Consider the following 23,098-nt stretch of genomic DNA (forward strand, 5'->3'; position numbering starts at 1 on the left):
ATTATTTTTTTTCTCTTTTTTTAACAGATGTAAACTATTTCTTGAATATTTGCCACTAAATATTGTTAAATACATTACCTTGCAGCACATCGCTTTCAAGTTAAAATGTCAGAAACAAACACCAATATTTACAATTCTTTTAAGGAATGTTATATAATGACACATTAAGGACCACATTCTTTTGGCTTATAATTCTTAAAAGAATGATAATAGTAAAAGTGATGCCAAATCTTCAGTGTGAGATTATGATTAAGCTACATTTTACAAAAATATGTTGTAAAATGACAATAATCCCATTCAACATCCTGGATTAGGTCCCTTCAGCAGGGACTGAGTATTTATACAGTCAAACTTTAAAATTTACAGATAAAGGCAGTTCAGTAGTGCCAGTGAGAAGTACGTGTCTCTTAACATATACAACCTTCAGGCCACAGTTTTGAAAGTCTGAAGTATTAAGTTGGTTTGATGAATTAGTCAGTCGGCACTTATAAACACAAATATTGCCTTGCCATCTTTAAAGTAGGTTTTCAGAGTATCACTGAAACTTTTGGAGTACTTTACAAATTCTTTCTTTTGATGTTCAAGTGCCCTGCGATTCTGGTATTGCTATTTCTTGAAGACATTGTTCACTGTATCAAGTAGTTCTTTTATTGCACTAGCTATATCCTTGATTGTCTGCAAAAACCACACTCTGTCACTGATCTGATCTGGGATCTTACTGAGAATTTAAGTGCCAGCGCCTTTTCATTTAGGTCCTGGAATTTGGGTGCTGGCTGTTCAATCATACATTCTCTACATCACCAGCTGCCATACGGAGAAGGGACTCTGTGAAGTTAACGTCTACACGTTTTTCCTCTAAAATTTCCATAATGATGTCTTGTGTGAGACCTGGATTTTCTTTTTCAGCCTTAATGAAAGTTGCTCTCAGTGTCTGAGCTGCAGACAGATTAACTCTTTTTAGGTCATTAAACACAAGATATATAACTGCATAGAGAGGCATAGAAACCAGGGAAGTGGTCTCAGCTTCATTCTTCATCTCTTCCATTGTCTTCCTCATTCAAAAGCCAACTACAGGAGAAAAAGAAATGCTAAAATGCAGAGGAATGACAAAAGAATGGGGCATGGGACATATACAGACCGGCAGCTGGGGCCCTGACTCCACTTCCCACCTTTGGAGACCTTTACAACTCCCTGATTAATTCATTCCCTATTTTTTTTTTTAATCTGTATGAAAGAAGATCATCAGACCATTCTATCATGGTTCCCCTGGGTATATTTGAACCATCAACTTTTATGTTACTGGTTGAGTTCAAACTGCTTTCATCACCCTCATGAAATATTATGTTACAAGTTGACTGAATGGCAACTGAATGGCAGACTTTATAAGGCATACATCAATGGAGTTTTTTATGGTGGGGTTTTTTGGGGGGTCTTTTTTTTTCTCCACTTTTTACTCTGTGTTGTCTGGGGACTGGCTCTGGAGCGCTTGGTTGGCTGGAAGCCTCACATTAGAGCCAATAAGAGCCCATTTTGTGGGCCTTGGGTCTTTGAAAGTTCATTTGGGCCCTCAGGCCTGTGGCCCTTGGACTTGGTTTTAATCATCTTTGAAATGTGCCGTAATGCCATAGTGGTTACACATGGTTGACAATGTGTGGAAGAGTTCACTGATTAAGACAAGCCTGGAAGCAGGAGTGACATCCACTTCCTAAACAGCCTGTGGAAACTCTGTGAACTTAGGGGAAAGACAATAGTTCTTCTGTTTATAAGGTTGGTACTAGATGGTTACTGTTAGATGACACTTAACAACAACATATCACTCCTACGCCCTTATATCCATTTTGGACTTGGATGAAGCAGCTGGAGTCTGTAAGAAGGTGCTCTTTCTTGTTTTGGTTGAGGATCTGCTTGGATTGTTTGATTGTTTTTAATCAAGCCTCCTGTTTAGAGTCAATAAGACCTCCTGGAGGGCCCTTATATTTAAAAGTTGGGCCTGAGGGATTATATTTTGATACCTTGTGACTATATTTTGGAGAAACAGTCTTCTAAGTCATACAACAATCTTGTAAATTTGCTGTAATGAGGTAACCTGGGTTTACTCTCACACTGAATTTTGTGTCATTTGGATCTCAAATGCCATAATGGAACAACTGTGCCACAGGTGTGCCAAGTACCATAATGGCTACCCATCATGGTCAGTGTTTGGTGAAGCTCCCAGATTGATTCAAGTTTGGAAGCAGGAGTGGCATCCACTTCCTAAACCAACATACCTCTGGAAACTCTATGAACTTGGAAAATTAATGATAATTATAGAAGGGCTTCAGACCTTTTGTTCAAAGGGGCTCTATGAGTCATGCTTGACTCGATGGAAATATACAACAACAACATCAAGATTTGGCAGTGTAGAGATTTCTAGTGTTAACTCATACTTAGTTCTCCACTTGTGAGCAAACCATCTGAGGATTTCCTCCCCACTCACTTGCAGGGAGGCCAGTCTCTGTGATTATTTTTGACCACTGGGTGTGCTTGGAACTATTTCTTGGTAGGGAGAAGACAACAACATTCTCAAGTCTGCCAGGATGACCATGCCTGCTTTAATGTCCAGGCTGCTGGCCTCCTCGAGGGCCTGAACTGTGGAGCCTAAGGTCCACTCCCATAAGGGGTAGGAAGACCTGGAGTTCTGCAAGCAGCGATCACAGCTGCGACATCAGGCAGGTGGTGTGCCACAATCCATCATCGTCATTCTGAGTTGCCGCGTGGAGAACTGTTGCCCTGAAGATTCTGCCAAAACTACAGGGGCTTTTCCATGTCGTTTAAAGTCACTGAAAAGGAACAAGTGTCATGTCACCACCCCTAAAGGATCAGCACAATTCGCCAACCACTCTGCCAGAGACAGATGATATGAGACAGTCCACTACTGTAAAAACTCACAGCCTGGAGACCAATTGGAACCACTCTGGTCTGCCCTTGGGGTCTCTGGGAGTCAAAACTGACTCAGGGACAATAGTTTTGGTTTTAAGGATTTTGCTTATTATGGCATTTTAGATTGTTGTTATTTTTTGGTTGTTATGTGCCATTGAATCGCCTGCGACTCACAGCAACCCTTTGTACAATAGCTCTGAAGCTTGACCTGTCCTGAGCCAGTCTCACTGACTCCAACACTCCTACTCCCATTGCCCTAGTCACTGCCTGCCTTAATTAAAAGCATCTGCTTACTCTTTGTTCTTCATATGGTGAGAGGATTACATGTATTCTAGCTTATTTAAAAACACAACTTTATAGGGTTATAATTGGCTAATTTTATGGATGGCACGTGTTGGTCATTGACCTGCAGTCCCTGGCCAGGGTCACATCTCAGGCCTTGAGGCCTTGTCACATGAGGTAGCCTTGGTCCTTGGTAGAAATTAGCCTGGAACTATTTCATGGTGACTGTAAAGCTTCCTCTAGTTCCACCCCACTGACAGTGGGCACAGGCAGAGCCTTACGGTAACACTGCTGCTACAAAAATAGAAAAATCTAGAAGCTGCTTGGTTATTCACTGAGCAAGGGAGCCTGACAGGGAAGAAGAATCAGGGATTTTGAATGGGGGCAGTTGTATCATTTTGTTCCCTCATTTTCCTTTCTAATTAACCAAATCTTCTAAAATCTTTGTTGATCACCAGGCTAGGAATTGATTGTGGTCTCCTCAGTGTGGCTGGCAGTTGGCCCTCAAAACGCCATCCAATTCTATCTGAAGTTTCAAAACCTGCTAGATACTTGCCCCTTCTCACCACAAGCATTTTGTGCAGAGATTCAGGGAGAGGGGGCTTCTATTATGTGAAGGGCTCTTAAGTGGAAGAGAAATCAGACTTGCTCTGTGAAGCCCTCGAGGGCTGGAAAAGAATCGTTGGGTAAAGCTTGGTAAGGCAGAGCTCAGTTCAATACTGGAGTACTGTGGATTACAAAGTGCCATGAACCACAAAGATCAAACAGCAGATTCCCTGTCCTCCAAGAACTCAGACTAGAGTAACAGAGGTGAGCTTGTAAGGAAAGACATAAAAAACCCCAACACGATGCTTGCACAGTACAGTGAGACAGCAAGCTGATGTCCCTATCTGCATAAGAATAAGAACAACCTCAAATACTCTGATTTTATCTGGAAACTAAATTTGGAATTGAATTCTTACACCATCTCCATAGTTACCACTCTAACTTAAGAAAACATTTTATATGGAATACCAATTGACATATTTCAACAAACAGATGCTGTCCTGGATGTGCTCACCAGGTTGTGCCAAGAAATCTAGAGGACAACTACTTGGCCAACTGACTGGAAAAGATCCATATTTATTCCCATTCCCCAAAAAAGGTGACCCAATAGAGTGTGGAAATTATCCAACAATAACACATACAAGCAAAATCCTGCTGAAGATTGTCTAAAAATAAAGGAACAAGTACATCTACAGAGAACTACCAGAAATATAAACTGGGTTTGGATGAGGTCCTGGCACTAGAGACATTATCAATGCCAGATGGATGTTGGCAGATAGCCAAGAGGACACGGGGAATGTCTATCTGTGTTTCATTAACTAAGCAAAGACCTTTGACTGTGTGGATCACAACAAATTTTGGCTAACCTTGAGGAAAATAGGAATCCCAGAACACTTGATTGTGCTTATGTGAAACCTATACTAGGACCAGGAATTAATCCTTAGAACAGAGCAGGGAAGCACTGCATGGTTCAAAATCAAGAAAGGAGTACATCAGGGATGTGTCCTATCTCCATAAGAACACTGAGCTTCAAGAAGTGCTTTGGGAAGGTGGATCTGGAACAGGAATTCTGCATGAGTGGTTGAGACAAGGATATTTCTATGGAACCAGAGACCTCAAGTCAGTGACATATGGGATTTAAGAAAATACTTCAAACTGGCTAGAAGCCTGAAGTCACTTATATGATGATAGTAAAACCTGGACCTCAGCAAAGTACAGCCATAGTCTCAGAAAACCTGGTGTGCCTCAGTCATCGTTGTTCTGCAAGGAGTTTCTGATAACTAACAAAAGACACAGTCCTGGTCTTTTCAATAGCTTCGTGATGCATGTGAAAGCTGGATCATTAATAAGAAAGGGAAAAGTCGATGCCACAGCACTGAGCTGTTGGTGAAGAATATTAAATATACATATCACGGATTACCAGCAGGTCAGGGAGCTCTGGTGGCCTAGTGGTAAGAAGCTGTACTGCCATCCTGAAGGCGCGGGGTTCAAAACCACCAGCTGCTCTGCGGGAGAAAGATGGGCAATCTTCTCTCATGTGATTAAAGTGCCTCTGAAAACCTGCTGGAGGGTCAGCTGTGAGTTGGTTCCGATTCGATGGTACACAACAACCACCACCTGAATGTCAAACAAATCTGTCTTGGAGGAATTGCAGCCAGAACATTCCTTGAAGGCCTGAATGGTGAGACTTGGCTCATATTTTGGACTTGTTACAAGGAGAAGCCAGTCCGTGGAGATGGACATCATGACTGGTAAAGTATGATAAGGTCCCTATGAGTGAACTTGATGAGCCAACTCGATGACACCTAGCAACAACAAAATACAAAGCCATCATACAATTGTTCCCGCGTCCTTACTTTCTGATATGTTTTCTAGAATGGGTCAAACGCTCAGGACTGTGTTGTGCAGATGATTGCCCTCAACCATGACATTGGCAAAATACTGCAGGTGGAGAGGAGCTGCTCAGAAACCAGACGAGAGCTGGAGTTGGGTGGAAGGCTCAGCTTGAGCCCCTCAAGGTAACAGTGGAGATGGTTTGATCCCAGGATGAAAAGCATGCTCTTCAACTGGCCTCAACTCTTTCATAGTAAGCAGCAAGTTCTGGAAAGGCAGAGGTTAGCCAGAATCATCTAGGGACAGCTAAAGCTCTTCCCCCAGCCTTGTTTTCATACTTTTTGTTAAAAAAGTGACTCTGAAAGCACCTTATCTAAGCACTTAATGTCCAATTTTTCTTCTCTTGGATACTATTTTTCACAGTTTATATTAAACCCAGGATTTTTTGGTTTTATCTGTCACCTGGAACATCCACACTCTCGGGAACTCAATGCACAATGAAAGGAATTGTGTGCACCATGCTATCCACATGTGCTACTGCAGGTAGAAGTATTGCAATCCATAGGGTTTTTCTGACTCGTTTTCAGAACTAAGACTTCCCAGCCCTTTCTTCCAAGTCTATGTTAGCCTGAGAGTTCTGCTGAAACCTATCCAGCCTCACGGCAACAAAACCTTCCACTGACAGCTAGCTTATGGTTGTGCATGAGATGTGTTGGCCAACAACTGAACCTAAGTCTCTGCACCGAGGGGGTGTACTTCACCACTGAACGACTATTGTGCCACCCAGAAGTCAAAGTCATTGCCATTGAGTGGATTCCAACTCGTAGTGAGATCAGAGACCAGAGTAGAACTGCCTATCAGGTTTCCAAGTCTGTAAATCTTGACAACAGCAGACTGTTTATCTTTCTTCCTTGAAAGAAATAGCTGGTAGGTTTGAAATGCCACACAGGCAATACAGTGCTTAACCCACTATACACAAGGGCTCTTAACATAAGGGTTGATATGTATATTTGTTTATTTATCATCATCCTTACCCTTGTAAGGTCTTTGAGAGCAGAACCATTTCTTCTTCTTCTTTTTTTTTTTTTTGTTGTTTTGCTAGCCATTACCTGCTAATGTACCTGGAACACCCCGTAAGTATTTGTTGAATGGATAGGTGCATGAGTGATAAGTGAATAAACAAAAATCTGTATCTTTTAAACCATAGGGAAAGCCATATTCAGAGGAGAAGGGTTATTTTCAAAGTTATTCTTAGAGGGTTTATCAGAAGTCATTTCTGGTCAGTATGCATAGCCAGCCAGCAGCACCAGCTGGGACTAATTCACTCTTGTTTGCTGGGAATTGACTGCTGAGCCTATGTAATGAATGGTTAGAGTGGCTTTGATGACAGTTCTGCCTGGACTTGATGAATTCCCAGCAGGCAGCCCTTGAATGAAACAAGAGGCAAAGACCAGATGGCCAATATGTCAAAGCCCAGCAGCCCCATCTATCTGCATTCAACTGCCATTATTTAGACTGAAACCATCACTAATATCCCAAAAATGCTCAAGGTTATGGTTGTTCTTACATATCATCGACTTGGTTCCAAGACAGAGTGGCCCTCTATGTAAAACAGAGCAACACAGTGCCTGGCTCGCAGTCCCCTCCCAGTCAGGGTTGTGTTTGAGGCCACTGCTACAGTCATTGCTTGCATCCGTCTCACTGAGGGTCTCCTTCATGTTCACAGGCCTCCTACTTCCCCGAGAAAGCTGTCCTTCTCCAGAAACTGGCATATTCTGATAACACATCTGGAGCACATAAGTAAGATAAAGTCTTGCCATCCTCACTGGTAAGGAGGATTTCGGCTGTAATTCTTCCAACACAGATTTGTCTTTCTGTCTGTTCATAGTATGTTCCATTTTCTTTACCAGCACAGTAATTCAAAGGCTTTGATTCTTCCTTGGCATTTCTTACGCACTGCTCAGCTGTTGCATGTCTAACTGAAAATGCCCAAGAATGTGTGTTAGTGAATCCTGACTCAGGGCAGGTATGTGGGCAGAGGGTTGGCCTGTGACTACAGTGATGTTTCTGGGGTAGGGATCATGGGTCAAGGGGAGAGAAGTACTTAGCAGGAGAAAGAGCATCAGTTTAACATCTGACTCTGGCAAGTTACTAATCCTCCTTGGTCCTCAGTTTATCCATCTATTAAGTGATGTTATAAATGATTTCCCAATGCAGTGAAGTAAGGGAAATGAAGACACACACCAGCTCTTAGCTACCAATACATGCGTACATTCAAGTCTATCTATGTATGTACTTTGTATCTATTTTGAAGTTACGTTGTTGTTGATTGCTGTTGAGTCAAGGATGACTCATGGCAACCCTGTGAACAAAAGTGTCAAATGACAAAAATTGTCAATTCTCAAAGTTCACAGAGTTTCCAGAGGCATGTTGTTTAGGAAGTGGATGCCACTCCTGCTTCCAAACATGTCTTAATCTGAGAGCTCCACCAAACACTGTCCACCATAGGTAACCAAAATGGCACTTGACACCCCAATGACACAGAGTTCAGCATCGCAGCCATTCCAGGTTACCTCAGTACAGCAACCTGACAGACGAATTTTGCACCACTGAGGAGAACGCTCCTCTAAATTATAATTACACTAGGCCCTCAGAACTAACCTACTTTTAAATACAAAGGCCCTCCAGGAGGTGGTGTTGATTCTCAATAAGAGGCTTAAATCAAAACCAACCAAGCATTCTACAGACCTGCAGTCAAAACAAGAGAGCTCACCTTTCAGAGTAGAACTACTTCCTCCAGCCTCCCTTTGATCAGCTCTAATTGTTGTTAACTGCCATCACTACATGGTTTAAAATGAAGAAAAGGAATCACGGTTGTATTCTCTCTCCACACCTATTCAGTATTTCCGTTAGCAAATTATTCAAGAAGTTGGACTCTATGAAGGGAAATATGTGTCATCAGGATCAAAAATACAGCATTTTAAAAAAATTATTATTTGAGTGTAAAAGCATATTGGTTTTTCCATCAATTGTTTAGACAAATTTTATTCCCTACTGGTGGTCATGTCTGGTGTCAGAGTCTACTAACTCACAGTGACCCCATGGACGACAGATTGGAAACCTACCCAATCCCGCACTGTACTCACCATCTCCGAATGCTCAGTCCATTGTCACAGTCACGATGTCAGTCTATCTAGTTGAAGGCCTTCTCTTTCTCTAAGCCTTCACCTTTCCCCAGTATGCAGTCCTTTTACAAGGGCCCAAAGTATGGGAGATGAAGTTACATCATTCTTGCTTCTAAGGAGCTCTCTGGCTGCAATTCATCCAAGACAGTTTTGTTTATTCTTTTCCAGTTGTTGTTATTATTGTTGTGATGTGTCCTTTGAGTCAGAACCAACTTATGGCAGACCCTCCAATGAGTTTTCAGAGGCCATACCTCACATGAAAGTAGATGGCCTATCTTTCTCCTTAGGAAAAGCTGGTAGATTTGAACTGCTTGGGTCTGAATTGGTGGCAAAACTCCTTATCACAGTCCATAGGATATTTAGTACTCTTCCCCAATACCACAATTCAAAGCCCTTGATTCTTCTTCCATCATCATTATTCATTGTCCAACTTTCAGATGTATGGGAAGCAATTGAAAATAACATTGACTTAGATCCAGCAACCTTTTTTTCTAATTTACAATTAAAATTATAATTGATAACTGTTGTTTGCAATCAAATAAGAACAGATCCATAACTTTTCGAAGAACAAATAGGTTCGTCTTAGACAGGGTGAAACCAGGCTGCTCTTTTGAGGCAAGGATTCTGAAGCTTCCTTTGATGTCCTTTGGGAATGTTGCAAGGAGGGACCAGTCCTTGGAGACAGATATCACGCATGGGAGGGTAAAGGGACAGTGCAAGAGAGGAAGACCTTCAATGAGATGGACTGGTTCAGTGACTGGGGTAACGGTGGTCAGGTGTGTCAGAGACAATAAGGTTGGCTCAGGATAGAGCAGGGTTCAGGGCTGTTGTACATATAGTCACTGTGAGTCACAAGTGACTCGACGGCAAATAACCACCATAACAACAACGAAACTCTAGTGCAATTTCCAGTGTCTTTTAATACCCATGTTGGTCTTTTCTTCCCTGCCTTTGTAATGACCTTTTGTTCTCCTCATGGATGATGTCCATGACGTCATCACAAAACTCATCTTGTCTTCAATCATTAGTGTTCAATGCCTCAAATCTGTTCTTGAGATGGTTTTAAATTCAAGCGGGATAGCCTTGAGATTGTATTTCTGTTCCGTGGACTTGTTTTCATTTTCTTCAGCCTCAATTTTAACTTGCACATGGGTGGTTGATGATCTGTTCACAGTCAGCATTCAGCCTCATTTTGACTGCTCATATAGAGCTTCTCCAATGATTCTTGCATCCATCAGGTGAGAGCACATGTAGTCACCATTTTTGTTTCTTAATAATATGTGTGTATAAATTTAAAAAAAAAAGAACCGATCCATAGCTGACCCTTCAGTGGGTTTCCAAAGGTAAAATACATTGTTTGGGAGGCAACTGCCCATCCTTCTCCCACAGAACACCTGGTGGATGCAAGCCATGTGCCTTGGGATTCATGCAGCTTCTTATCACTAGGCCACCGGAGCTCCTCCTTTATTCCATAGCATGGATTAACCATTGACAACATCTGATCATCCATTCATTCCAGATTATCTTTCTCTTCACCTATCTTAAGTGTTTATTATCTACTTATTAATTGTCTATTCCCTTGCCCCTTCCTTCCTCTCCCTGGTATCCATACTAGAATGATTCTCTTATAAACTTTTCCTTAACATTTTATAATAATATTCTTATATACTATTTGTCCTTTTGTGACTTGTTTCACTCAGCATCATGTCTTCTGGCTTCATCTATATCATGCAAAGTATCACAAGTTCTTCCTTGGTTTACAATGTTGCATAGTACTCCATTGTGTGAATATATTTTTGTTTTCATATATTTTAATTACTTAAAACATACAAGAAAATATAAATGATAACAAAATGAATATTTAATAATCTTCTATAGCAAATAAATAGTTGATTCTCATTATATTTGGACTCCTGTACTCTCCATCCAAATTGCATCTTTTCTCCTTCAAATGAGGAACTCAAGATTCCAAATTTGGTGTTAACCTCTTATTTCTTCACAGTTTTACCAAATACGTATACCTGTATATAGAAAGTTCTGCTGGCTTAATCCATAGAGAATTGTGCTTCTGGAGATTTGAATCCACCATTAGTTCAAAAGAAGAAAAATGAGCAATTTCCTCCTAGGTAATTTATAGCCCAGGAAATGCAACGGAGGATCATCTATGAGTCCGTTCCGACTCGATGGCAATAGGTAAGTATATACGTATATTGTTCTTGTGAGCTTTCTAGTTGGAGCCAACTCATAGTTGACCTGCAGAGTGTTTTCAGAAGCAGTTTACTAGTACAGGAGGAGATTACGTATCTTTCTTTCATGGAGTAACTGATAGATTAGACTCACATGCCTTCAGGTTGGCAGCACAACTCCTTACCACTTACCAGAGCTCTTTAAATATGTATAAGAACATTAATCATACAGCCCCCCAATGCTTAAACCATTGAGCAACGTGGTCTCCTGGGGTGGTTATAAATGTTCATTTTTGCAAACCTGTTGGTCATGGATGCTCTCTCATTAAAGTTTGCATTTCCATTGCCTTGATTACTAGGGTCATTGCAAACTAAGCTTTTCCTTTCTTCATAGGTCATTTTAAATTTTTCTTCCTTTTGATTTGCATTAGCCAAAAATGTTTTCCATAACAATAAATTTCTTTCTTTTTCATCTAAGGAGAGTCTGTAAATGGGCAAGTCTGAACTGCCAGGGCCTGCCTAAACCACAATATATCACAGGGTATATTTCCTACTCTTATATATGTAGTCTTGGCTATTCTGTCTTGGTTCTTTGATATTCATACACATTTTAGGATCAGTTTGTGAATTTCCATCAGAAAAGCAGACAAACAAACACACAAATCTTTCTGGTATTTTGATTGGAATTGCCTTGAATTCATGACAGTTTATATATTGTTATGACACTAATCTTCCCTCTTGTGAAAATGCACTCTTCTTATATAAATCTTCTTTAATGCCCTTCCAGGATGTTTATAATTTTCTTCATAAACTTTTTGCACATTACTGTCAAATTGATTTCTAGTTTCCCCCTAGGTAAGGCTTACTGCGCTTTCATCTCCTCTCTCTTTTTCATTTTACTTACTTTTTCTTTTTGGTGTTTCATATATTGTCGTTGTTCTTTGGTGCCATTCGTCTGCTTCCACTAATTGACCCTAAGTCCAACAGACTGAAATAGTGCTCAGGCCTGTACCATCCTCACAATCATCACTATACTTGAATCTGTTGTCAGAGCGCACACTCTGTGTCAAGCCGATCTCTTTGAGGGTCTTTCAGGTTTTCGTTGATGGTTTACTTTACTAAGCATAGCGTACATCTCTAGAGATTGGTGCGTCCTGGTAACACGTCTAAACAAAGTACGTAAGTCAGAGTTTGACCATCCCCTTCACTTTTAAGGAGTATTCTCCGTGTGCCTTCTTCAAGAAAGATCTGCTCATTGTTCTGACAGCTCTTTCTACAGTCAATATGCTTTACTAACCCCGTCATTCAAAGGACCAGTTTTTGCTCCTCCTCATTTATTGTCCAGATTTCACATGCGCATGAGGCTGTAGAAAATACAGCTTGTATCGGGCACCTTCTTTTTTAAACCCTGTGAAAAAGTCTTTTGGAGATTTGCCAATGTAACACATTGATTTATTGACTGCTGCTTCCATACAAAATACTAAACAATGTCCATCTCAGTGCTATAAAAGTTGCGTGTTAGCCCAGTTGTGAGGGTTTGCTTTATACTTAGGGGAAACCCTAACGGAAGTCTTGGGTCTTCATCAGTGAGTTCTTGGAGGCTTCTCTGTTGTTGGCAGGTTTGTGTCATCTGTGTATCACAGGTTGCTAAGGAGGTTTCTTTCAATCCTGATGCCACATTCTTCTTTATACAGTCTAGCTTCTCAGATTATTTGTTTAACAAATAGGCTGAATAGATATGGTGAAAGATGCAATGTTGACGCACAGCTTTTCTGATTTTAAACCGCAAGTATCTCCTTGTCCTGTTAGAATAACTCCTTGTTCTATGTTGCTCTGAATGGACACAATAAAATGTTCTGGAATCTGCATTCTTTGCAATGTTATTGATAATTTGTCATGAACTACAAGTAATATCTTTCTGATATTCTTTGCTTTCAGGCAAGATCCACATTACATTAGTAATGATACCTCTTCTCTCAGGTTCTCTTCTAAATCTCTTTTTTATAGACTCAGCTTATACCTAAGTAACCTAATAAAATTTTATAACATTTAATCTCTATGCTTTCTTGGGTTTTCTATACAGGTAAACATATCACCTGAGGTTAATGCAGCTTTGCTCCTGAAATTCTCGTATATTTATAGATTGATCGATTCTCCCACATGGGCTCGGTGGTAATGGAAAGAGTAGTAGTGAACATCCCACACCCCCAGTGTTTCATAGTTAATTTGAGTTGTACTGTCACTCTTGGGAAATCATTCTTTCTATTTAACAATGTTTCTGCCTACTCTTAGCTATCATTTTTAATTACAAGCATCTAAAGCACTCTCTGTAACATGGGCTTTGACAACTCATTCTCACAGCAATGGGACCCCACGGGCTGGAACAACCTCAGAGAATTTTCTTGATTCTAATCTTTCCAGAAGTAGCCCTTCAGGCCAACTCTAAAGTTATCATGTGGATTTGAATCACCAACCTTTAGGTTACTAGGTTACCGGATGAACACTGGAAACATTTTCTGCCTTGTCATGGTCTCTGGAAGAGAGACACACAGAGATAATGCTATAAGAATTGAGAAGGAAAGAATGTGCTGTGGACTCTAATAACTGGAGGCTTTTAAATTACCAGATGACAAATTTGAATTGAGCATTGAAATTAGTAACTACCAAACTGGAATTCTTCTATGGAATTCTCACACCACCTTTGTTGCTTCTGTTGTTGTTGTGTGCTGTCAAATTAAGTAAAAGTCATAGAGACCCTATCAACAACAGGTCTGAACTTCGTCCTGTCCTGTGCCATCCCAACAATTTCTGACATACTCAAGCCCATTGCCACAGTCATTGTGTCAATCCACTAGGTTGAGGGTCTTCCTCTCATTCACTGTCCTTCCACCTTTCCAAAGATGATGTCCTTCTCCAATGAATAGCCTCTCTTAGCAAGATTTCCAAGCTAGACAAAGCTTCATCTTTGCCTCCAAGGATCACTCTGACTGCACCTTCTCCAAGACATATCTGTTCATTCTTTTGGCAGAAATGGAATTTTCATTACTCTTCCGCAACACCACAGTTCAAAGACATCAATTCTTCTTCTGTCATCCTTGTTCATTGTCCGGTTCTCAGATGCATAGCAAACTACTGAAAAGGCCATGGCTTGGATTAGATAGATACACCTTAGTTCCCACACTGAGATCATTGTTCTTCAATAAATTTGGAGAACTTCCTAATTACAAACTTTCCCAGGGCAATATGTCTCTTGATCTGACTGCAACTGTACTGATTATGGATCCAAGTAAAATAAAGTCACTGATATCACCCTTAGAGAGATACTATCTCTAGTCTTCCATGAAGAAATTGGGAAAAGTAAAAGTTCCTGAACTTTGGCTTTATTTTGTGATCTCTGCTCTATGCCCCAGGCCTTGTGCAGATAGCCCTGGGTACAGGCAGAAATGTAAGTTTCAGACATGGGACAGAGAGAGCAAGCAGACATGTGGCCCCACCATCTGTGAGAAGACTGGGCTGCAGTGACAGCCACTCCTAGATGCTGCTTGATCTAACAGCCACATTTGACTACAGAAGGCACCTGAGGTTATACAAGGACAGGGTTCTTGCTCTTCTGTGACACACAGGAAAGGCATCACTCTCTTACAGAACTAGCAGCTTCTTTGGCCTTAGGGGTCTTCTTCCACACTAATGAGCTGGGACGTGGACCTGAAGTAGAGGCTGTTCCACACCACTCTGTGTCAGCAGTTCTCCATCTACGACAGCACCTGATAACCTGAGGCATTTGCAATCTCTTTCAGTGACTATTAACTAGTCCTCAGGACTCACTAACATAGTTTATGACTCACCCCACTGATGGAGAAATTCCGCATCACTGCCTACTGGCAGCCCTCAGAGGCATCTCAGAGGGAAGAAAGGGAGATCTCCTTCCAAAAGGTCATGGCTTCGAAGACCCTGTGGAGCTTGCATCTACGCTGAAGCCATGGGCTGCCAGTGGGAATGAACTTGATTGTAAATGTCTTGTTTGGTTTGTCACCTTGGCAATCTAATAGGAAACTCATTTATTGAAATACATATATGCATATATATATTTGTTGTTGTTGTGTGCCATTGAGGCACCTGTGACTCATAGCAACCCTATGTACAACAGTACTAAACCCTGCTCTATCCTGTGTCAATCTCATTGTCTCTGACACACCTACCACCATTACCCCAGTCACTGAATCAGTCCACCTCATAGAGGGTCTTCCTCTCCTGCGCTGTCCCTCCACTCTCCCAAGCATGACATCCCTCTCCAAGGACTGGTCCCTCCTTACAACATGTCCAAAGTTGGTCAGACGAAGTTTCAAAATCCTTGCCTCCAAGGAGCGGCTTGGCTTCACCCTCTCCAAGACAAGCCTATTTGTTCTCTTAGCAGCCCATGGTATATTCAACACTCTTCTCCAGCACCACAGCTCAAAGGCATCAACTCTCCTTCTATCATCCCTAGTCATTGTCCAGCTCTCTGATGCATAGCAAATAATTGCAAAGACCATGGCCTGTATGAGGTGCACCTTAGTCTCCAGACTGACATTGTTGCTCTTCAGTACTTTAGAGAGGTCTGTAACTGCAGACTTTCCCATCACAATACACACACACACACACACACACACACACACACACACAGAGTAAATTTGATCTAATTCTGTACTTTGGATTCTGACAGGTTAAAAAATTCTTTTCCCTGGCCAAATTGACTGTTAAATTCAGCTCCAAGTTTATTGAACATAAACTTGATGCAAGAAACTGTGCTAGGTGTTCTCACAGACACCCTGACAAGTAAGAAACTGTCCTTGCCCTCTAATTGGAAGAGAGTCCATCATTTCACAGGGTTCCAAGGTCCCAGTGCTGGGGAAATGACCCAGGATACAACCCAACTTCTTGATGAGATTTTTCTTCTTTTAAAGGATCTCAGAGTCTTGAGTAAGGGGAGCAGGTGAGAAGAACTCGGAGGGATCAGAGGAAAAGGTAATTTTAGCCTCAGTAAAAACAAGTGAGAAGTGAGTCTAGAAAGTGGTAATGAGAGGCAGAGTGAGTGCTGCTTTCACAAGAAGGTTTAAAAGTGTTGCAAATGTAATCTGTGCAAATGAAACCTCTCTGTGTGAAAATATTGAGAAACTGGGGCAAGGAACTTGCCACCAGTATGATGTGGGGCCGGGGGTGGCAGGCATAGAGGAAAGGCTGGAATGGAGACCCTAGTGACTCAGAGGGAACGGCACATATGCTTTGCCCAGTTTCTGCCTCTCTGTCCACAACCAGAAGTATGGATGGGCACCATCAACTGACAATGGATATGGAACAAAGCCTACTTCAGTGCAGTGGGTGGTTATGTGTACATATCTCATTTTTTTCACCCCTTGGAATGTTTGTGTGTTCTCATTTTATGCAGACCTCTGCTCAAATACCATCTTGGCATAAAAGACTTCCCTGATCAACATCTTTCAAAATACACTCTTTCATGAAATTGCCCCTTGTTACTGTTAGGTGCTAGTCGACTAGGACTCCGAGCAACCCAATAAAGAATAGATCGAGACTTTGTCTCATCTGCACCATCCTCACAATCTCAGATATGCTGGAGCCCATTATCACTGGGTTAATCCATCTCATGGAGGGACTTCCTCTCTTTTTTGCTCACCCTGTCTTTTCCAGCATGAAGCCTTTTTCAAAGGATTTGTCTCTCCTAGCAAACCACCCAAGGTACACGAGATGAAGTTTCACCATCCTTGCATCAAAGGATCATCCTAATTGTATTTGCTCCGCGACAGACTAACTTGTTCTTTTGACAGTCCGTGATATATTTAGTACTCTTCACCTACAATACTCAAAGGCATTGATTCACTTTTGGTTTTCTGTATTTGTTGTGCCTCTGACGGTTTTAGACTACTATTCCCTGGTCAAAGATTGGGCTATATTCTGAGTTTCTAAGATGATATCGCCGTCCCAACTATCTTGTAAACAGGCTAATGGAGTCCACTCTTTGGTAGAAGACAGGAACAAAGGCTCAGAACCCACACAGCAATGATTAGCTAACTCACCATCACTGATTACTGTTAAACAGACTCAGTCATGGCAGCCTCACGTGTCAGCGTAGAACTATGCTCTGTAGAGCCTCCCATGGCTGCTTTTCTGACAAAAGACAAACAAGAAGTCTCTGGTGGTCTAGTCTTGTACAGTTAACCCAAGGGTTGTGCATCGTTGGTGGTTCAAATCCCTCAATAGTTCCACAGCAGGAAGAATGTGCTGTTTGCATTACCTATGAATTCCGATTTAACTAAAAGCCCCCACAAAATGGACAAGTGATCCTTTCCTGAGAGTTTTGCTTTAAAGAAAGAGTTTATGCTTTATTTTTCTCTTTGCAATGTGATCCAGTTTAAGGGTGTGAGAAAAGGAGGGAACACAATCTATGGCAGACAGTACAGCAAATTTTGCAGATGAAGTTGTGAAAACTAACAAAAATGCACAGGAACATGCAAATGAAATTCGAGTCTGTTGCTCTTAATAAACCAATTAACAGGTTTGGAAACTTGTCGACCTGTAGTGCTCAGGTGAAGTGAAAAAACCTATCTTCAAAGTAATAGAAATGGCAGACTGAGTGGAGTCAAAACAGATTTCTCTTCTAGGCTCAGAACCCGCCTTTATAATCCAATGAAACAAAACAGGCACAATTCAGGCGGGAAAGGCATAATAAGACTCTGGATTCAATTGTTGCTTCTGAAAATGATTACAGATTCATATAACAACAAAATGCTACAACGTCTTAACAAACATTAAAGAAACTATCTTTTCAGGAAATATTCCTTATGAGGAAATAATGCGCACACTGAAAACAAGAGAGTTGCTTTTTGAAATAAACAACAAACTGGTACTCATTTTTCGGTACCAAAAATGACAAATATTTAGAGATAAGTGTAATAACACTTATTTGAAGAACAATGATGTTAGTTTGAGGACTAAGATATGCTTGATTTAAGTACTGTGTCACTATGTAAGCTCTCCTAGCAACATGCCCAAAGTATGCAGTTGAAGCTTCATCATCTTTGCCTCCAATGAGCGCTCTTGCTTCACCCTCTCCAAGACATATCCGTTTGTTCTTTTGGTAGCTCATGGAACATAGTACTCTTCTCCAACACCATAATTGAAAGACAACAATTCTTCGGTCATGCTTACTCATTGCCCAGCTCCTAGATGCACTAGGAAAGACCATGACCTGAAGTAGTTACACTTTAGTTCTAAAATTGACATCATTGTTCCTCAATAATTTGGAAAGGTCCCTAACTTCAGATTTCCAATATGTCTACTCAACTCCTAATTGCTTGTAGCCTTTGAAATCTTCAGTTTAGCTCTCTTACTCTGTCTCTTCCCTTTATTTTGGCTTCTGGACACTCTAGTGTCATTTTCTTGATCTCTTCTGACATCCATTTTTATTTTCTCTTTCTGCTCTTTCTTTGTAATGACCCCTTGTCCTCTTTATGGATGTTAGCCTTGACGTCACCCCAGACCTCATCTGGTCTTTGATCAACGGCATTCAGTGATGATTTTTAAACTCGGGTAGAATAAACTCAAGATCGTATTTTGTTTCTCATGGAGTTGTCTTCATTTTCTTCAGCCTCAAACGAGCTTACATATGAACAACCGACGGCCTGTTCTACAGTAAGCATCTGGCCAGATTTTGACTGCTGATATTGAGCTTCTCCAGCCGTTCCTTCAGCAGAGGTAGTCAATCTGAGTCCTCTGCTGTCCGTCTGGTGAGGTACATGTGCAAAGTCAACATTTGCATTTTTTTTAATCAACAGAAAATAAATTTCTTAAAATAGTTGATTTGGACATCTGCAGTGGTGACTTCAACCTGTGCTCCAGGTTCAGTGCTGACGATAGTGATCTGCTTGACAATCTCAGAAAGACTGTGCAAGTCAATGAGTGGTTGGTGCCTCCTCATCTGGAAACAACCCCAGGTCTTGGACCCCTCACCACGAGGAGTCTTCCTTGTAGTGATTCTCAGTCTTGGCAGACATCCTGACCGGTCCCTTCACCTTGAGATTCTTCTCCTTTGTATCTCTGATCAAATTGGCACACATCTTTTCCAGGGATTTTACGTTGCTGCCAGTTAGAATAAATCTAATCCAGTGAATAGCCATGTCTGGTTCTGTGAGCTTCTTTCCAGTATCCTTAAAAACCATGGCTCCAAGTGCCCATCAAGAAACAAATGGATAGAGAAGCTCTGGTATGTTCACACAATGGTATATTATGCAGCACTGAAAAACAAGGAACTCATGAAATACTGTACGAAATGGGTGACCCTGGAGGACATTATGCTGAATAAAATATCTCAGCCACAAAAGGACAAATATTGCCTAGGGCCACTGTTGTAAAACTGACATCGGCGTTAAGGGAAGACAGAGAAGGAGAGGATGAATGATGTAGAACTGCATTGAAACAGATGAGGGAGAGAACTGTTTAAAAAGGATATATAATTGGGTATTACTGTCATGACAGGAGTCCAGAATGAAGGCTACACAGTGGAGTGGACTTTGGGGGAGGGACTACATAACAATGAATGAGTTTTTCTTTTACTTTTCAAGGAGAAGAGTGAATTAGGGGGAGGGGTGGGCAGGAAGGAAAAAATACCCTAAGTCTCTGTAAACTTTCATTAAAATTAATTAAAAAAAATTTTTTAAGTCATGGCTGTGGTGCAGCTTTGGGAGCAGGTTAAGTGAGTCACTGCATACCCCCAGTAGCCACCACACCTTTTTCAGAGAGTATCTTTTGCATTTTTTAGAAAAAGTATTTGTGGAAGATAAATCATTGAATGTATTCAAATCATTGAATAAATCATTAATGTGAATTGCCCTAGAATTTTTAATACTCATTTCCTACACATGAAGGCAATGAGATTCAGAAAAACAAAGTGACTTTCTCAAGGGCTAGTACTCAGGCTGTGTGATTTCCAGTGTATGGTCTTTCCTCTGCAATAGGATGTATTGTTGGACAGTATAGTTTAAATATTAAGATTCCATAGAAAATCTCTCAGTCAGGCAAGGCATGAAGCCAACATATTAAATCTGGTCAAGCATTGAACAGAGAGAATACCGCAACATTATCACAATTGATGGATTTGTGCCATCTCATCTATTTTCTGGATACTCAATCCACTCTTTTCAGTCTCTTCTGCCATTCTATTAAATTTGTCTCTAATATATTATTCCTAAAATCTTATGAAGCAAAATGATTGAAAATTGCCTGACATTCTGGAAATCATGGGAGTAAAGAGTGATGGCTTTATGTTAGCTTTAGACAGTCTCACTAAAATGAAATGGCTCCCTTTTTTAGACCTCTCTTAAGGCTTTCAACATGTGCAGTTGAGTGACTGAATTTGAAATTATTCTGCATTTGCAGTTAGCATTCCTGCAGTAGGCAAAGAATCCACAGGTTAGGAAGTCATTTAACAGTATGAAAACCTATTCTGCTCAGAAGGATATTTTACTAAGTTCACTAAAGATTATGACTGAATAACGCCAATGTGTGAAACTTCAAGTATGCATTCTGTCTCCAAGGGAAGGACTGCCTCTTTGCCAGAGACTTGCGATTTTTCTCACCCTGAAAATATTGAATATGAGCTTTCTGAGATTCCTGAGAAATGTACTTCTAAACAGAAATAAACAATGTCTTAGGCTGGGTTTTCTAGAGAAGCAAAATCCAATGGCTCTCAGATATATGAAGAAATATTCACCTCAAATAAGGGTGGAGGCTGGCAAGTCTCCAGTCCATGGGTCAGACGTCAGGCTAGAGGCTTCTCCTGACTCATTTAGCTGCTGATGCTGACAAACCCAAGATGAACATGTCAGACAGTAGATTGTTGAGTTTGAAGACTCCAAGACCACTAGGCAATACAGAACTTCACTGTCTCAAGTTCAAAGAATCAGAGATTATGTGTAGGATCCTGATCAAGCAAAAGAACAAGAGAGTCTTGACAGGTGTCCATAATTATTTTTTATATAGGCCACACACCTAAAGAAACTCCTTTTGAACTCATTGGCAGTCCATAACAGATCTCATCATGGAGGTAATGATATTATATCTGATCTCATCAATTGACTGACTTCATCATAACGCTCAAACCAGAGAATCATGGGAAGCCAAGATGATCTTCAATCTCAACTATGACAAGAAAAGTAAGTCCTTTAAGAGGTCACTACCAAGGAAATAATTTAGATGTTTGTAAGACATGAGGAGGTATTTCAGATCATGGAGGAGAAAGACCAGCACAGGAGACTTAAGTACAATTCCTGTTTCTGCTACTGTGAGCCGGAAGTTCCATCCCTCTAGACCTTATTCCCTTCCTGTGCATAATAGCACACAGAAGACCACCAGTTCCCCACACCTTCAGTTCTAGGATATAAGGTTCTGTAGTTCTGAGACTTAAACAGTACTATTATTTATAAGCACCTTGCCAATTTGGGGTTTTCTGAGTCAATATAATCAGCACAAAACCCCTCATCATAGTTGAATGAAAACTGACTCATCGCTGAGCCTTCCTTGTGTTTCTGGGGGTGTAAATAACATAGAATAAATTTTTCCATATTTTTCCACTTTCACTGATGGCAAGAGGTTATGAAATGTTCAACAAGATCTGTGTTTATCTGCACCAAACTCTCTAGACATTTATTAGAAAACGTAAGGAGACAAGTCCTTGTCATTGAACTCTTCAAAATAAAGTGAATTTTTTTCAAACTTTTTGTGTGAGAAGATAGAGATTTAAATTTGAATTACCTATCTTAATACATTTGTAAATAAATTAGATCAACATTTTAATTCAATGAATTTAAATTTTAATATTGGAAATGGTCATCTAATAATTTAATAAAATATTCCTAATCATTTAGAAATTAATTTAAAATACTGAATTCTTTTTAAAATAGCTTAGTAAATGCCACTAGACCACTAGAGCTCCCTAAATAATAAATATTTATAATGAATAATAATCTAACTCTAGTTTAAGTGGATATATTCTTTAAAATACTTCAGGGGAAAAAATGAAGACACATACACAGATTTGTTATTTTCCAAGAGCAAGTTAGCAAGGAATAATGCGGGGTGATGGAGGAGGCTGATTTATTTTGGTTTAAGAAGAGGTTTAACTTGATACTCTATAATACAATTATTTTATTAACATACTTTAGTGTATTTAAAAAATTAGAAAAGCTGTGTATTGAAGAGAAGTATTTCTATATTTTATTGTTAGAATTTTAGAATAAAGAGACACATTGTACTGGGAAAATCTGCAGTTGGGACCTCTTCAAATTACTGAGGAGTAATGAGGTCAGTTTGAGGACTAACGCACATCTGTTTCAGTCCATAGTCTTTCCAATCACTTGCTATGCATCTGAGAGCCAGACAATGAATAAGGATGACAATAATTAACACCTTTGAGCTGTGGTGTTGGAGAAGAGCACTGAATCCAGGCAAGAGAACAAACAGCTATGCCTTGGAGAGGGTGCAGACAGTGTGCTCTTTGGAGGCAAGAATGATGAGACTCTGTCTCACATATTTTGAGGATATTTCTAGGAGGAGCTACTTCTTGGCAAGAGACATGGTGCTGGGAAGGATAGAGAGTTGGTGAAGGATAGAAAGGCCCTCAACCTGGTGGGTTGAAACAGTGACTGCCTTAATGGGTTCTTGTGTCTCAGGAAGTGTGAGGATGGTCAGGACAGAACAGGGTTCAGATCTTTTGCTCATAGGATCACTATAAGTCATACTCGACTCAATGATACCTAACAACAACAACAATGACCATATAAACCGGGGTGGGTGTGTGTGTGAGAGAGAGAAATCCAATAGATGATTTCCAAAACTCTTTCTCCTATCTCCTACCACCCTTCTCGGTAGACAAGTCTCACCCATCAGATGTGCACAGGTATTAAAGCAAGCATGGAATCTGACAAGGACTTTCTGTGGACATTCTCTTGTATCTGCTTGATTATACCTCTTGGATCATGGGATTTTTGCCAAGTTTGTCTATTTGAATTCCAACTCAATGTCTAAGTACTATTGATATATTCTTTGAAGAGCTATCTTGCCGTATTTCAACACTTCTACAAACTCAGATTCAAACCT

General features: G+C 40.5%; 1 pseudogene; it reads right to left on the reverse strand.

The window, feature by feature from the left end:
- Positions 1 to 423: 423 nt before the first annotated feature.
- Positions 424 to 1,057, reverse strand: LOC102844118 (annotated as a pseudogene).
- Positions 1,058 to 23,098: the final 22,041 nt, after the last annotated feature.

The sequence above is a fragment of the Elephantulus edwardii genome, unplaced genomic scaffold, assembly GCF_000299155.1.
Source record: "Elephantulus edwardii isolate Elephantulus edwardi_28Jun2011 unplaced genomic scaffold, EleEdw1.0 scaffold00003, whole genome shotgun sequence".
NCBI classification, from domain to species: Eukaryota; Metazoa; Chordata; class Mammalia; order Macroscelidea; family Macroscelididae; genus Elephantulus; species Elephantulus edwardii.